The 18,502-nt window shown below is 34.8% G+C and overlaps 1 protein-coding gene across 3 annotated transcripts in view; it reads right to left on the minus strand.

Moving 5' to 3' along the window:
- Positions 1-18,502, minus strand: part of MARCHF1 (membrane associated ring-CH-type finger 1) — an 864,354-nt gene that overhangs the window by 342,585 nt on the left and 503,267 nt on the right. The window contains exon 1 of one of the 3 annotated variants that reach the window (XM_063638341.1): positions 5,570-5,597. The exons of the other annotated variants lie outside the window; for them this stretch is intronic. The gene's annotated coding sequence lies outside the window, so the exon portion shown is untranslated. Of the gene's footprint in view, positions 1-5,569; positions 5,598-18,502 lie in introns of those variants that run through there. 3 annotated transcript variants of the gene reach the window in all.

Consider the following 18,502-nt stretch of genomic DNA (forward strand, 5'->3'; position numbering starts at 1 on the left):
TCAAAAAGTGGGTGAAGGACATGAACAGACACTTCTCAAAAGAAGACATTTATGCAGCCAAAAAACACATGCAAAAATGCTCATCATCACTGGCCATCAGAGAAATGCAAATCAAGACCACAATGAGATACCATCTCACACTACTTAAAATGGCCATCATTAAAAAAATCAGGAAACAACAGGTGCTGGAGAGGATGTGGAGAAATAGGAACACTTTTCCACTGTTGGTGGGACTGTAGACTAGTTCAACCATTGTGGAAGTCAGTGTGGCGATTCCTCAGGGATCTAGAACTAGAAATACCATTTGACCCAGCCATCCCATTACTGGGTATATACCCAAAGGACTATAAGTCATGCTGCTATAAAGACACATGCACACGTATGTTTATTGCGGCACTATTCACAATAGCAAAGACTTAGAACCAACCCAAATGTCCAACAATGATAGACTGGATTAAGAAAACGTGGCACATATACACCATGGAATACTATGCAGCCATAAAAAATGATGAGTTCATGTCCTTTGTAGGGACATGGATGAAACTGGAAATCATCATTCTCAGTAAACTATCACAAGGACAAAAAAACTAAACACCGCATGTTCTCCCTCATAGGTGGGAATTGAACAATGAGAACACCTGGACACAGGAAGGGGAACATCACACACCGGGGACTGTTGTGGGGTGGAGGGAGAGGGGAGGGATAGCGTTAGGAGATATACCTAATGTTAAATGACGAGTTAATGGGTGCAGCACACCAACATGGCACAGGAATACATATGTAACAAACCTGCACATTGTGCACATATACCCTAAAACTTAAAGTATAATAATAATAAAATAAAATTAAAAAAAAGAAAGTCGACAAGAAATGAGATACATTGCTATGGGACTGGAAAGTTTATAATTTAGTTTGAACTTATAGCAATGTTTATGAAGACAGTTAAGTGTGTGAAATGAGAGAGAGCAATCTAACTACGCAGCTTCACTTCAGCTTTTTATTATATTAATGTAGAATCTATGAAAACAATTAAAATACTGTGATAGTTGCATTTCTACATCTGGACATTCATTTCATATCCAAGAGATAAATTTTGTTTAATGACTTCCTGTAAATAATACGCATCTTCCGAGTTGTCAGCTACTTTAGAATCACAGCATCATCTCCTGGAGAAGTCAATTTTTAAATAGCCTCCAAAGAGGCTGGGCACCATGGCTCATGCCTGTAATCCCGGCACTTTGGGAGGCTGAGGTGGGAGGATCACTTGAGCTCAGGGGTTCAAGATCAGCCTGGCCAACATGGTGAAACCCTGTCTCTACTAAAAATACAAAAAATTAGCCAGGCGTGGTGGCATGTGCCTGTAGTCTCAGCTAGTACTTCGGAGGCTGGGGCAGGAGAATTGCTTGAACCTGGGAGGAGGTTGTAGTGAGCTGAGATGGCGCCACTGCACTCCAGCCTGGGCGACAGAACAGGACTCTGTCTCGAAAAATAAATAAATAAATAAATAGTCTCAAAAGAAGCAGCATGAGTATAGGTGCAAATCAGAAGGGAGAGAGAGGAAAAAAAAAAAAAAACAAGGAGAGACCATTGCCTTACCCCTTAAATCCCTGTTGGTAAGGGAGTGTTATAATTGCCAAATAACAATATGTTCTTTTCTGTTATCACAAAACACTTAAAGTTTGGATCACATTTCAAAAATATTTTCTTTTTTGCATTATCGATGCTACAATATAGATTCTAAAAATAGTTGAGATGAGTTGAGAGAACTGAAGAATTGAAATGCTGATTGCTGAGCCTCTGTAGACCAGCCTTCTTGCTACACAGGTCTGGAGTACTCATCATATTTTTAGGTGTAAGAATGTGCTGTCAGCCAGAAGGGTAGGCAAATTATAAGCATTTATAATTAACCTCAAAGCACTTTAAAATGTAAGTATCATTAGTAATATATCAAAATAGGAAAGTGGTCATTAAGCACTCATGTTAATTGCTATCTAGTCATTGAACCAAGCTAATATGAGATGCAGCAATGAGCAACTTATATAATGATCACAGGAAATTGAGATATAACTAAGCTTAATTTTTAATATGCTACTTCAAGCAGATATTTAATTTAATAAACAGCAGCATAGTGCATTCTCTGCAAACTACATTGACAACAAATTAATATTAGGAATAAATGCAAAGCAATTGGGTGTATTTTATGGAGAATAATTTACTTTTAATTCAAGAAACATCTACTAAACATTTTCTTTGTTCCAGACACCGTGCTTGGAACCTTTGGTGCAGAGAGAGAAAAGATCCAGAGCTTACAATTAGGAAGGGAAACAGAGAAGTAACCCAATTTTTGTAAGACAGTGTGATAAGAGCTATGATAGCAGTACACTGCGCACTACGAAAACGTTGAAAAAAGACATTTAACTTGGCATCAGATGCAGGGGATGGCTGATTTTGGAAGACTTTCCAGAGAAAGTAACAATTACAAGTAATTTACATGAAAGTTAAAATTGTTACTATTCTAAAGGCTTCTGTCACTACAAGCTGTGTTGCACAACTCCAGCGGGGCATCATCCACATTAAACACCATGAGCATGGTACGCCTAGAATTGTGCAACCTGGCAGCCCTGCTGGGCTGATTTCTCCAAGTGAAGCTTATTCTACTCACTTTATTTTACCCCAAGGCTAATGTAATTTCATCTTAAACTCAGAGATTTGTTTGCCACAGGAAAATGCAGTTGCCTACCTCTATTTATCTCTCTGTCTCCTCAACTATTTCCTTCTTCAAATTTGCCCATTCCATATCTTATCTAGTTGTGTAGTTATGACTGAGCTAAATGCTCCCTCTCTTCACCACATGCATAGAACTGAGAAAGTGCCCACCTTCCCCATTCTCAAATTTGAGACTTGAGAATGGTCTTGTGTAAGAATGTGAAGGCTGTTCAATGGAAAATTTTAGAGATTTTATGTATTTATTTAGCTAATGTGTCATTAAGAAACATGTCTCAACTATTAGCCCATCACCTAAATAATAATAAAGTTCAGTTTCCATTATGAAAGGAACAACTTGCAATTAGAGAAGTGAAAATGTGTGAGCCTGTGTGTGTTCCAAGAGTGACTCACTATATATTGAGAAAACTCTAACATTCATGCCTATCACTCACATTTGCTGCTGCTGTGGACCTCTGAGTGGGTGTTTTCACGTGCTCACACACAGTCCTCACACGTGAATTGTTCCTACAGACTTGGGGTTCCAATGACCGCTAAGGACTTCTTGCTTGGGTTGAATTCTGCAAGAACAGATTACTGTATATGATAAATTTATTGCTATAAACTGGAGATGTGTCCTGGGGGTCTTTTTAATTTCTGCGAGTAGGATGTTAGGTGTCTCAAATGGAGGGAGAGGTTCATAGTTGTATTCTAGGATGTGGAAGAGCAACTGAAATAGAATCCAATAAGTAATTGTTGATGATACGATGAATAAGAAGGTAAAGAGGAGTTCTTTTCTGAATAATCATGACTTGTAATGGAGGCTTAAATTCTTTGGTGCTTTTAGCTTAGACTATCTGAAATATATATTTAGTATACAGATTTCTTTTAAAAAATTTTGCCTCTACCTTGCAATTACTTTTAAAACCATTAAACTTTCTATGAATTCAGATAAGCTACCCTCACCTTGTAAGGTGGCATGATGGTGAATGAAGAAATGGCATAATACAAGGAAGTAGGGCTGTAATTCTCTCCTACACTGAGGCAGTGCAGAGAGAAAAGCTTTTTTTTTTTTTTTTTTTTGAAATGGAGTTCTTGTTCCCCAGGTTGAGTGCAATGGCGTGATCTCGGCTCACTGCAACCTCTGCCTCCCAGGTTCAAGCGGTTCTCCTGCCTCAGCCTCCCAAGTTGCTGGGATTACAGGTGCCCACCACGAAGCCTGGCTAATTTTTTGGATTTTTAGTAGAGACAGGGTCTCGCCATGTTGGCCAGGCTGGTCTTGAATTCCTAACCTCAGGTGATCCACGTGCTTCGGCTTCCCAAAGTGCTGGGATTACAGGCGTAAGCCACCCCGCCTGGCCAAGAAAAGCTTTTTGAAAAGAGAGTACTGGTAGCAGTATGAGCCACTGTCCTGGAGATCCTCAGGAACAGGAAGGAGAGGCTTCTAGGTAGGTAACTTTGGAGAAACTATAACAATAGTGACCCTTCCAATCCTAATTATACTAAGAGATGTAAGTGACCCCAAAGAGAGAATGAAACTACCGCATAGTTACACCCAGAGATGAGGCAGTTGGTGTTCTCAAGTGATGACTGAAAACCTTCCTTATGGAATTGACTGTGCTAGTGTGGAATTCAGCACACTGCTTGGGCCAATCTTGTAGACATAAAAATGAAATGTAGAGACTTCTAGTTTAAGCTATGACATGTAAAGAGTTTGGAAATCATCACTCCCATTCTTATAAAATGAGAAAGCTGCATACAACCTGAAAATAATTTTTCTTGGACCCATTAGGGAATTGAAGTTGCAAAACAAGCAACCACCCCAAAAATACGGAGAGGAAACTATAGACAATTATGGTCGATTTCAGAATACATGGAGAGAAGTTGATGGAGCCCTAATCGGGTAGAAATTCTTAAGCTGTATCTTCGATATATTATTGGAGACACAGTAGGGATTAGATTGAAAGTGAGAACTTCCAGAAGGCTGCATTATTAGTGCGGACTCTACACTTTCCTGGGTTTTACTGCTAGGCAACTTATCTATGTTTCATGAGAGTATCTGAGAAAGATACAACGGTGGTACTAGCAGGGGAAGAGGACAAGCAAACACCGTGAAATACTCCCGAACAGTCTTATAAAAAAGACTTATTCTCCAAGGGAAAATATCTTGCAGAGGTTTACTACCCCATCAGATTAAAGGGCATTTCTTCCACTCCAGGCTTTTCTACTCTTTCTGCCCTGCTTTTGGTGGGGAGGGAAGCTAAAAAACACTTGTGAAGGCCACAGCCCAGAAATACAGGCTCACTAAGACTTTGATTAAATCATAAAGTTACAGAATACTTCCCCTCTACTGTAACTTACCATGATACCAACAAGGCTTAAGGTAAAACAGTGATGTATAGCTTAAAGAACTGCAAGATGCATGCTCTCTTTGTGGAGAAGTACTTGGGGAGCCCAAAGGCAACAGGATAGACAAATGGTAGGGCACTACAAGAATTCTATAGCTACAGTAAACATTAAATACAGTCCAACTTCTAGCCGGAATAACACAGAAACTCCCACTACCTCAATTTCTATTGCCTGATGTATCATGTTTGGCTTTCTACAACAACAAAAAATTATGAAGTATGCTAGAAAGCAGGCAAAAACAGTGAAGATATAAAAATAGCACTGGAACCAAATCAAATATGACACAGATAGTAGGTCAAGGAATTTAAAATATCTATGATTAATATATTAAGGACTATATTGGAAAAAGGAGACAACATCAGGAACAAATGGGGAATGTTAGCTGAGAGAAGGAAGCTCTAAGAAAGTATCCACAAATGGCTAGAAACCAAAACATTGTAACGAAAATGAAGAATACCTTTGGTGGGCTCATCAGTAGTCTGGAAGTGCCCAAGAAAGGTGTCAATGAGCTTGACGACAAAGAAACTTCAGAACTGAAATGCAAAGAGAACAAACAATGGAGAAAAGAATATGCAGAACATCCAAGAAGTGTGGTATAATTTTTAAATTTGTAACATGTATATAACCAGAATACCAGAAGAAGAAAAAAGAGATAATAGAGCAGAAGAAGTGTTTTAGGACACAAGGTTAATATGCAAAGTCAACTGCTTTCCTGTATATCTTTCCTGTATACCTATATACAATCAATGCACAATTGAAATTTGAAATTAATAAATACTTTTAACAGCATCAAATATTATCTAGGTATAAATATAACAATTTTACAGGATTTATATAAAAATATTATTTAGATATAAATAATAGCAAGACATTCTGTGTTCATGGATGGGAAGACTCAACATTGTTAACATATTAATTCTTCCCAACTTGAGCTATACATTTCATGCAATCTGAATCAAAATCCTAGAAAGGTATTTTATAGATAGTGATACACTTATTCTAAAGTTTACGTAGAAAGGCAAAATACCTACACTAGTCAACACAATACTAAAGGAAAACAAAGTTGGAGAACTCACACTATCCAGTTCCAAAATTTACTATAAAGTTACAGTAATCAAGGCAGTGTGGTGTTGGAAAAAAAGTAAATACATAAGACAATAAAACATAACAGAGATTTTAGAAATAGACTCATGAATAGGGTCAACTCATCTTTGAAGAAGGACCAAAATCAATTCAAGAGAAAGACTAATCTTTTCAATCAATGGTTCTGGAACAATTGGACATTCATATGCAAAAAAATGACTCTGGACACAGATCCTATACTTTTCACAAAAATTAACTAAAAATGAATCATAAACTTAAATGTAAATGCAAAACTGTAAACCTCTACAAAGAAACAGAAAATGTGGGCGAACTTGGGTTTAGCAATGAGGTGGTAGATACAACACTAAAATCATGATTCATGAAAGAAAGAATGTTGATAATTTGGAATTTATTACAATTATAAACTTATACTTTATGAAAGAGTCTTAAGAGAATTAAAAGACAAGCCACAGACTGGGAAAAATATTTGCAAATTGCATGTTGAATAAAGGACTTGTATTCCAAACATACAAAGAACTCTTAAAACTCAACGATTAGAAAGTGAAGTATCCAATAAAAATAAGCAAATGATCTGAACAGACATTTCAATAAAGAAGATATACAGATGGATACCAAGCATATGAAAATATGCTCAACATTTTATGTCATTAAGGAATTGCAAATTAAAACAACAATGAGATGCCACTACATACCTATTAGAGTGGCTAAAATGCAACTAATTGATAATACCAAATACTGACAAGGATGCCAAGCAACAGGTATTCTTTTCCATTGCTTGTGGGAATACAAAATAGTACAGCCATCTTAGAAGACAATTCGGTACTTTACTAATGAAGTTAAACATAATCTTATCATACAATCCAGCAACTGCACTTATAGCTATTTACCCAACTGATTTTTAAAATTTATGTCTCATGAAAACATGCACATACGTGCTTATAGCAGTTTTATTCATAATCACCAAAAACTGGAAGCAACAAACATGCCCTTCAATAGGTGAATGGATAAACAAATTGTGGTACATTCATACAATATCATATTATTCAGTAATTAAAGGAAATTACCTATCAAACCATAAAAAGGCATGAATAAATATTAAATGCATATTGCTACATTAAAAAAGCCAAACTGAACAGGGCTACTTTCTGTATGATTCCAATTATATAGCATTCTAGAAAAGATAATGCTATAGCAGCAGTAAAATGATCAGTGGAGGGCAGTGAAACTATTTTGTATGACGCTTTAGTGGTGGATATGTTACCCTATGCATTTGTGAAAATCTTATAGAACCTCACAGCGCGAAGTGTAAACCTTAATGTATGAAAATTAAAACACATCATTTCGAGTTCAGGGATCCCAGGATGGAAAGCAGGTTGTGAAAAATACAATCTACGTATATTACAAATTATAGAACCACCTCACTGAAGATGGTGAGGGAAAATGTGCTGATCTAAGCTAAGTACCTTTAGAAAGGAGTGCAGTCTGAAAGGTTAAAGGCAAAATATATTGTGCATAAGCACTGTGCTCTATCTAGTTCATAACATGGTCCCCTGTGGAGGTATGACTTAACAACTCTGACAGTGCCATAAATGCATATGAGAACTGAACAATTAGATAGAGGTTTGGCAGATAGTAGATGATCAAGTTTTTAATTGTTGGAGTGGGAGGTTGCAGATAAGCGAGTGGAAAAGCATATGCCATGTAATAATGGGTCGGAGTTGGAGACATTAATATGAACTCATGTTTAGTTTAATATGGATAAATGTGATTACATAACAGGTGTATACACTTAGGGTAGTATACATTCATATATCTCACTGCTCTGTCACTTGATGGGTCCTGGAAACAATGATACCCTTAGTAGCAACAAATATGTCCAGTGCCCCAATTTTGGTTTTTAATATTATTCTCCAGTAAAAGGAACCAGGGCTGCTTTAATAAATGGCTGATTCTGGGGCTAGGGTAGGAAAAATACAAGATGAGCCTGGAGAAACGTGTAGCGCTAGAAAGTAAGGAAATGCTTAAAAACAAGACAAAACAAGACACGAACCAAACACAATTTGGGGCATATATTAAAGAGACACAGTAGCTAAACAAAATAGCTCCACAATGACCAAAGCTGACACAATTTGAGCAACAAAATAAAGTAGTAACAGATTATGACCCAAAGTATAACATAAACGTCCACGAGTCTATACTGATATAATGAATGATTGAATAAAGAAATAAATGGAGGAGAAAGACAATCTCTTGTGCAGAACTGTCATTTCTCTGCTCAAAAGTGGAGGAGGACCATAATCTCCCACACCATTGTGAACTGTACATAGAAACTGCCTTCTGAAGAGTACAATATGAAAAGATAGAAAAATAACTTTATAGTAGAGAAACCTGAAAAACATACCTTAGCCAGGTAATCGAAATGATGTATTGACTTAAGATGTGTTGGAAATGGTACTTTACCTCTACAATTTCCCTCTTAAAAACACATAACTCCAGTCTAATCATCAGAAAAAAAAAATCAGAACAATCTCAGTTGAGGAACATTCTACAACAAACCTGATCAATAATCCTCAAAACTGTCAAGGACATGAAAAACAAGGAAAGTCTAAGAAACTGTTACAGCCATAAGTGGAACCGAGGAGACCTGAAAACTAAGTGGAATGCAACCTGCATGGAATGCTGCTAAAAAATTGGATAAAATGAAGAAAATATGAAGTTTGCACTTTGGTTAATAATAACATATTAATACTGATTCACTAATTGTAATAAATATGTACCATATCACAGTAAGATGTTAATAATAGGAGAAATTGGGTGTAGACTATATGGCAACTCCTTGTAATAGGTTTGCAGTTTTCTAAAATTTAAAAAATATTATTTAAAAAATGTGAATTATATTGTCAGGTCTGTGAAAACTACATCTTATTTCAATATACAGTTCTAAGCAATAACCTGTAGAAAAGTTTGTGTGTCCAAAGGCTAATTGATGATTTAATAACACTAACAAATTGTTCCAAATTATATGGTTTAGGAATTTATTGTAAGGAAAGATAACAGATAAAGTTAGAAATTTTGAGTGGAGTTATTTTTTACCTTCTTAAGAAAAATAAATAACTATGGGAGACTGGAAGAAAAACATATATCACTGATTTAGGACTAAATAGTTAAATAAAAGTTGTTTCATTTCTCAAAAGTAATCACCTCTGGACTTAAAATAAGCCAGGTTCCACTCCTATCTCTCTTTAAATAAGGGAATTTGGTATGAAAATAAAATTCATAGAATTTAAAGCAATGCCTTAAGAATATGTTTCGCTATGTGTGTCAGACATATACACTTTCTCAAGATTCTGTTTCTCAAAGGCATGAAACTATGAGTGTATAAGAAGGGTAAAGAAAAGGAAGCTTGGGTTTCTTGAGTAGCCCTTTATGAACACACTTGAAGGTGTCTGAGTAAAATATGGGTTTACAGCTTTTTCCAGTGTGAAACATCTTTTGAATACAATAAGTTTAGCAAGGATACTTGACATAATAGTAAGTTTATTTTTTTCACATAGATTTATTAAGAAACTATATTGCCACGTGGATTTAAGTTCTGATTGTAATAACTTTGTAATCCATCCCAGGGATTTATGGCCTGCATCTTAAAAGCCATTGGAATGATTAGATATTTTGCATAAAAATTTCTAAAATACAGTTTTTACTAGCCACATGGAGCCTGAAAAAAATGGCTTCTAGGAAGATCAGTTTTATTTCTGTCATGCTCTTTGAGTTGATTTCAAGAAAATTGCATCACTCATTACCTATAAAATGTGTATGAAAGATCTACGGCTTTGTAACAGATAGGCATGAGTGAATATTTAATATAAATATTTTACATACATTTTATTGTTTCACTTAAAAGCACAACAGCTGGGGTGGGGGTGTTTTATTATTTAATATAATATAAAATCTAAATAATTAACGTATGAAAATGTAACTAAATACTTGCCTGAATGTCTAGGTTTATTTTGGGGATTTTTATCATTTATATGAATATAGTTTTTTTTCTGATAAGTTTTGCAAAACTCTAAAGATTAAAAAATGTCATGTACAATTTTTCTTCTGTCTCTGCCCATATTAAGGTAATATGGATCTCCATTTATTTCCTTTCCCATATTAACAGCTGAAATTTCTACTAAATTTCTTAGAACCAAAGAGATATTTTTATCTTTTGACACTGTAACTCTTCTAAAAGAGTTACATATCTTCTTCTTGACTTTGGTCTCTAGGGAACTCAGAAATCAATTAACAACATCATTTAATTTTTTTAATGTCTCTAGTATTTATGTTTACTTACTTAGTGTAATCTTGAGCATGTTTTAATGTCTGAACATCATTAGCCATCGGTATTCAACTTTTTTACCTATTTTTAACTATTCTAAAAATCTATATAGTTCTTTCAAAATTATTTTAGAAATTATAAAAACTACACTCAGATAAATATATTTCTAAACTGTATTATATACCAAGAGTCAAAGAATTCTTTTTTACGTAAAACAGTAATTTATTTCAGGTTTCAAAATATACATGTAGAATGAAAATACCGAAAAAATAGCATACAAGTTGGGAAAAGAGACTATATGGAATTAGGTGTTCTGATTATAACACTGTAGTTATATACATATAATAGGACTGTAGTAGTTTATATAATATACATAATAATATATTATGAATGATATATTATTCAAATATCAATTACATAACAGTAGATAAGTCAATACATGTCTAGGTAATGATTTACCCAGAGGTAGTCAAACTAAAAGTTAAGGGCAAAATTCTCACCTTCACTTTAAATACCAGCCAGAAGCCCAGGGGTCCCCATGGCCACACTCACTTCTAACCAGCTGGCTATAAAATTGGAGTTCCCACAGCACTCTGAGTTTTAATAATTCACTAGACCAATTCATAGAACTCAGGAAAGCACAGTACTTTAAATTACAGTTTTATAGCAAAAGGAATCAAGTTAGAACTACCCAAAGAAAAGACATAAGGAGAAGTCTGGAAGCCTTTCAATAGTGCAACTACTACAGTCCTTGAGGACATGTTACTCTTCCAACAATGAAGTATCACAATGACCAAAAAGTACTGCCAGCCAGGGAAGCTCACCTGAGTTTTGGTGCCTATATTTTTATTGGTGTCTTACCTAGACATGATTGAATCATTGCCAACATGACTCAGTCTCCAGGCCCCCTAAATTGCCTGGAGATTAGGCTGATATCACATGACTCAAATTTCTAATCACATGGTTAGTCTTTCTGGCATGGCTAGACTTTATCCTAAGTCATCTCATTAGTGTAAACCACCTAGGGACTCGCCGTGAGTCACCTCATAAGCATAAACTATCAGTTGTGGTCTGAGACACCCAACATAAAATCCCCCTCTTCCTTCTTCATCTATTTTTTAAACTATGATATTTACATAAAACTAAGACAAAAAGAGATAGAGTACTAATGTATTATCAGTTAGTCTTACCATCTAATTTCTTTGTTAGATAACTGGTGATAATGACAATAAATATAAATTTGGCAACACTAAATATATGGAGGCCTATCTGTGGATTTCCTTCCATATATGAAGTTAATTGGACACATACATCCATAATATAGTAGAATTTACTTATTTTAATAATAAACTTATTATATATAATCTAATTAGAATGAATTCAAATGGTAGAAATATAATGAATATGCCATTGTATACTCGGTCCCCTTTCTTCAGGGACACTTTACCTGAATAATGACTCAGATACTGACTACCAAGGCTTTCTTTTTTTTGCAGTAGGCTAATTTGCCACACACTATACTTTGCCATTCCCAGAAATTACTTTGTTCAAATTCCAAGCATATTTATATAGATATTCACTAGTATTAAGTTGAAAATATCACAATTTAATTGATTATAAACAAACATCCAAAATTCAAAGTGATAATAGCTATATCAACTTTCATCAATTCCCTTTTTTTTTCCTGAGAAGCTTATTCTTCTGGTGAGTAGTCTCCTCTTCTGTATTCATTTCCCCGTTGTTTCTCTCCCTGCCTCATACTCTCACACTTGTGGACATGCTATCTACACTAGAATACTTCATCAGTAGCTCAGCAATATTTTGCCTGGTTACTTACCTGTTTCCCCATCTATGTGAACTTGGTAGTTTGTTTATTCCATCACCAGAGGGCCTTTTGCATTGCATTACTATTAGTTGTTAATTGTCTGCCACCCCACCTGCTCTGAGAGTACTCCAAGAAATGGATGGGGGCAATTTCAAATGGGTCTGTTATATCTCCAGGACCAAGAACAGATCATAGCACTCAATAATGTTCAACATTCAAATATCAATATCAAAATAGGAAAAATAGTATCAAAATAAAGAAAAAATTTTTCATAAATTAATGAGAAAAATTTATGACCCAGTGATGAATACTATTTTGCTGTCTACATGAAAAATATATAAGAATACTATAAAATATAAATTAAAATGAAAATCATACAAAGAGAAGTTCATTTGTGAGGATATGACAAAAACTGCAAATTTCTTTAAATACAAATAGAATGTTGGCACCAAACTCGTAAATATAAGATATATTGTGGAAAATATTCAACAGTTGATTCTAAAAGAGAAAAATAAAATATAATTTGAATACATCAAACATTAGGAGCTTTAAAAGAGTTCTAATTTTGCTGTGCAATTTCATCATTTCACAAATGTATGTATTTATGTACATATATCTATATATACCCATACATACAAATGTGTACTTTGGAGCCAATCCCATGAGACCTAAATTTGGATATGTGAATAGTAACTTTTAAAACAGCATCTGTGAAGATCCGTCTGAAGATAAGTTTGACATTTAAAATATATTCTGTTTCACTGTGGAGACAAAAGTTGAACTGGTGTTTAAAAAAATTGTTGTCTGACATGATAAAATAAAAAGAGACTTTGCTGGACATTATATCATTCCAAAGACTGCCTGTGTGGTGACAAGCAAGTCGTGTCCAACTTCAGGAATTTTTTTTTTTCAAAAAAGATGAATAAGGCCATGTGAAATAGGCAGGAAGCTATAACATGACACATGTTTTCCTGCAGTATTCCTGATGGCACTATTTTCACTAATATTTAATAGACCATTTACAATATGTCTAACAGTCTCTTTAAATTTAATTCATAATACACATAAAAAGTATAAACCTTCAAACAATAGCCTAGAATAAGTAAGGTTCTACTAGACATGCTCTCCCCCAAACCCCCCCAAAAAGATCTCTAGAGAAGCTAGAAAAAGCCAGGAATGCACGTGTAGTTCAAAGATGACGTGAGTGAGTTTGGTAACATTTAGGTGTCATACTTTATTTCCCCAAGCGTAATCTAGTTCTGTGATAACGCGGACATTTATGCAAGCTTAACTATGGCTTCTGAGAAGCTAGGTATAAACAGAAGGCTGTTCTTTAGGAAATTTGTCACAGAGATGCTCCATGACCTTTGGCAGTGGTAAATCCCAATAACAAGGGCAATCCAACAGATTTGCTCATATGATGAGCAGACTCAATTTTGCACATCCAGTAGGCTGCATGAATGAAGCCCTGACCTGAGAGACTGCAATTCCAGAACAGGTGTAAAATCTGCCTCAGAACCATTAATGTCTTGCTTTTTTTGACCCCAGAATTCACAATCAAATAAAAACACAAATTATATGATGCTACTGTTGAAAAGTCTTCCTATATTATCTGTCAGACAACCCAGCGGAAATAGAAAACTGCTGATACAAGAGAACCTTTCCAAGCAGTTTACCTCTTAAAGGACATTATAAAAGTCTACTTTTTTTAAGACTAGAAAACACTAAGGCAATTAAATAATATTAAACCAATGACTATTCTATATTACATGGAGTTCATAGCTATATTTATGAATCTCCTCAAAACTTAGGTCAAATTTATATAATAGTTTGACCACATTTCATACTACTGAAAATGGACACTCTCTTGTCATTAATATATTGTCCATGACCCCGTGTGCATCAAAATCTCAAGCTTATATCTGAGTCAACATGTAAGTGGATTGGTGGAAATTATATTGAAGATTGGCATCTTTCAAAATAGTGAACTCTCCTGAGACTGCCTTTGAATATGAGAGAAATATAAAGCCTAAGAAATGAACATAGTTAAATATTGGTCTTGTTCTAAAAATCTGACACTCAATTTAATTACGAAGTCAAAACTCCAATATGTGCCACTTCACATAGTTTAATGGCTGGTTTTCTGGCTAAACAGGATTTCTGTGTACTTCAAGTATAATAATGTAAAGGAAAAAAATGACTCATAATAGAAAAATTATTTTTCATTTCTCTACATTAAATTTTTTAAAATTTTCTGTATTATATTTAATGTGTCTAATTGCTCTAAATTACTGTAATTAAGATGTGTCTGAAAAATATTTTCCATTTCAAAAGTCTTATCTCTCAAACTGACCCTATTTTTCCATTACTCTTGTTTTTGTCCAAATACATTTAAGATATGGACAAATAAGAGGAAATATATAGTATTTCTGCTGAATACACAAGTTTTTTGTTTGGTTTGTTGACGTATTATGAATTATGTTTATATACCACAGAAAAGACACATCATTTAAAATTAATGTATATAAAAAAGATTCTGGAGTGCACATTTCTTTCCTAATTGCTATCACATTTACCTGACGTGATTGTAAAGCAAAGTGGGATGAATTCAGGGAAACTGTCAGTCTAGAGATGCTGCTTTTTCTGTTGTAGCTTAGAGAAAGATTAGGATGGCTTAAAAAAGAATAAAATCCTGTCTTTCGTGAAAACATGGATAAGCCTGGAGGACATTATGTTAGGTGAAATAAGCCAGCACGGAAAGACAAATACCACATGTTTTCACTCACATATGAAAGCTAAAAATGTTGATCTCATAGAAAGAGAGAGTAGAATAGTGGTTGCCAGAGGCAGGGAAGTGTGGAGGGAAGAGCGTTGCCAGAAGTTGGTTAATGAATACAAAATTACAGCTAGATTAAGGAACCAGTTTTAGTGTTCTATAGCACTATAGGGTGACTATAATTAACAGTACTTTATCATATATTTTCAAATGGCTATAAAGAACAATTTTGTATGTTCCCAACAGCAAGACATGATAAATATTTGAGGTGATGAACATAATAATTACCCTGACTTATTATACATTGTATACAGGTATCAAAATATCATTCTGTACACCACTAATATGTACAATAATTATGTGTCAAATAAAAATAATAATAAAAGCAAAACTAAGATAAAAATAGCTAGAAACCAGGCAAAGTAGTAAATAAAACATAAATCATCATCTTTCATATGTGAGAGACAGAAAAGTTATTTTTCTTTTGTGTTATAATATGATACTCATTTCACATTCATATCCGAAGAGTCAGCACAAAACAGCATTGCTTTTTACATGATCTGGCACAGGGTATTTAATGCAAGGTCTAATTGGAGAAACAACCCAGTAGTCTCAGTATAGTACAACACTGAGATTAACATTTAGCTTGTGTTATGCCTAATACCATCTATACCAATACCAAACTCTACTTATTAAGTACCCTCTCACTAAGGGTGCTGTGTGGGGCTCACTCAGAGAACTTTATATACAAGTCTTTGCCTTCTAGAGAACTTCATAATAAAAAGTATGGAAAAGTGAAAGGTAGAATACAAGACAGAATTCACTTGCAGAAAGACCCACAAATCTTAAAATAAATACATCATATTTTATTATGTTAAAATATATGTATATAACTCTACGATACCAGACATAAAAAATAATGGTTACAGGATGTGAATTTGATAACTGTATTTATATCATATGAAAATTATATGCTTATTATTTTATTATGTAATTATACACTTATCTTATTAGGCAATTATGAACATTAAAATACATCTTCATTTGTTAATATTTGATCCTGGGGATTCCTAGTTAACGAGTAATCCAAAATCAAATGCCAAGAAAATTTGTTTTAGATTCTTTATTACAATTAATAATTTCATGACCTATAATGTCCAAAACAATTGAGTTTTATTTGTCAGTGAAAGATATTTTATACTGGAGTTTGTTATTAAGTTAGTCAAGATGTAGCTTCAAGTATTTAAATTGAAGAAGCTTAAGAGAAAAAAATTAAAACTACTAATACAATAAATGAACCAGTAGATAAAGTTGCATATTTTACTAGACACAGTTAGTGGAACTAAATTCTAAGTATGTGAGTATAAGTGACATTTAATTCTAATTCAGAATAACTAGAGGTAGCCTGCATTGCATTGGCCAGCCCTTTTGTCTATGTAATGTGCGTGTGTTCTGGGGCTATCTGAGCATGTGTATCACCTTGAAGTGAAACTAAGTAGATCGCCTGCCCAAAGGGAAGGTGAAGACAACACTTGAATAGGATGGCATGCCAAAGAACCCATGGTCAATCTGTACTCACAAAAGAAGATGAAAGTAGATTCTTTGGAGAGTTGAAGCTAAAAGCTGTCAGCAAAGAATAATCTCATGTGAGAAATCTGAAAATCATGCTTATCTTTTCTACAATAAATAAGTGGTGTGGTAGTAACTTCTTTTACTTTGGAAGAGATTATTTTGTAGAAATGCTGTATCTTTAAGTAAAAGATAAACATGGTCAACTAAGAGTTACCTGCATTCAAAGAGAAGTGTTTTTACCAAACCAAAAATTCATATTTTACTTTCAAGGTATTCTACGTCAGAATACTAGTGTGTGTGCATGTGTATGTGTGTGTGTGTGTATGTGTATAGTCATGTATTGTGATTTTTTTTGACATTCATTTAAAGATAATGAAAATGATGAAGTCATACTTTTTGTTACAAACTGGAAAATAATCAATTTCTTAAGGTTCTTCTTCAGCTAATGATCAATCTCTCTCTTTCCATCAGACTGGTAAAACTGGAGCCTAAGTAGTTTCCCTTTAAGCTTCTGCTCTAGCTAGTTTACACCTCAGTGTACTGGCACTGTTGATTAGGCTGTGGGGAGAGAGGACCAAGTTTAAGTATTCAAAATGGAAAGTCTTTTAGAAATTGTACTGGTTCTCATTTATCTGCCACTCCAGACTTCCTCAGCCCCTGAACCTTGGCCATTTGCTCTCATCAGAGCCCTCTGGTTTCCCTGCTGTTGCCTCATTTCCTAATGCCTCTGTTTATCTCAGCCTCATTTAGGAGTCAGGCTTTTGACAGAGCTGGACTCCGCATGGCGTCCACAAGGTTCCTGATGGCGGGAGATGCAGCCGCTCAGACAGTCCTGTGTTACCTGATGGTAAATTTACAGGAGCTCTGGCTTCCCCAGTATCTGCTTTTAGTGGTTTGGTTACATAATCTAGAAGTGCGTGGAGATTAATGCCCAGTGTGGAAAACTAAGATCAGTGAGAGACAGAAAATAAAAAAACAATATGACAAAAAATTCCTTTCCCTTCCTTTCTGTTCTTGGACTGTTCTGAGGCACAGAACCTCTATATGTTCTCCCTGGAGACTCCTTTTTGTCCAAGCCAACTGGTCCTGTCTTCTTGTGAAGTTGTAAGCAGAAAGGTAATGCACCACTTTTATGCATTTACCCTCATGTGTGCTTCTCTGGAATCGCACCCCTAAGAAAATGTTGGCATGTAGGCCTTGCCTCGGCCTTATGTTCTATAGGCTAGCTGGGTTAGACAGTAATGAAACCCTAATAGTAGTTCAACTCTTATTTTTTAAAGAATTTAAATGAATTAAATTTAATTCAATAAGCATTCTCCTCTAAGATATTGGAAAGCTATTAACATAAATATAGTCTAGGCTGAATTCTCACAGAGGTATTAGTCTAGCAAAAGAGATAGATAGAGGCACTAAAGCAATAGTTACCAACCGGGATGATATCCCAAATATTTAACAATCAGCGGGGCACGGGAACTCACAAACTGCAACAGATATTAGCCTTTCAGTTGTTGGATTATTAGAGATGTTTGGGCAGCCACGTGGCGGAAGTACACTCAGAAGGTTAAGGTCTATGATAATTTGTCAACCGGAGAAGAACTGGAATATATTACCTTTAAAATCAGGTATGGTAGTTCCAGTGTGTAGCAGCTCAATATCAGCTCTACACACCAAATACTGCAAGACCAAAAGAGGCAGGAACAAAGGGATACTGAAGTGACTGAGATTTGTATTAGTGGGGCACAAAGCTAAAATATTATATTATGGGTTCCTCCCACACTTGATTTTTTTAAAG

This window comes from Symphalangus syndactylus, chromosome 4 (genome assembly GCF_028878055.3).
Source record: "Symphalangus syndactylus isolate Jambi chromosome 4, NHGRI_mSymSyn1-v2.1_pri, whole genome shotgun sequence".
NCBI lineage: Eukaryota > Metazoa > Chordata > Mammalia > Primates > Hylobatidae > Symphalangus > Symphalangus syndactylus.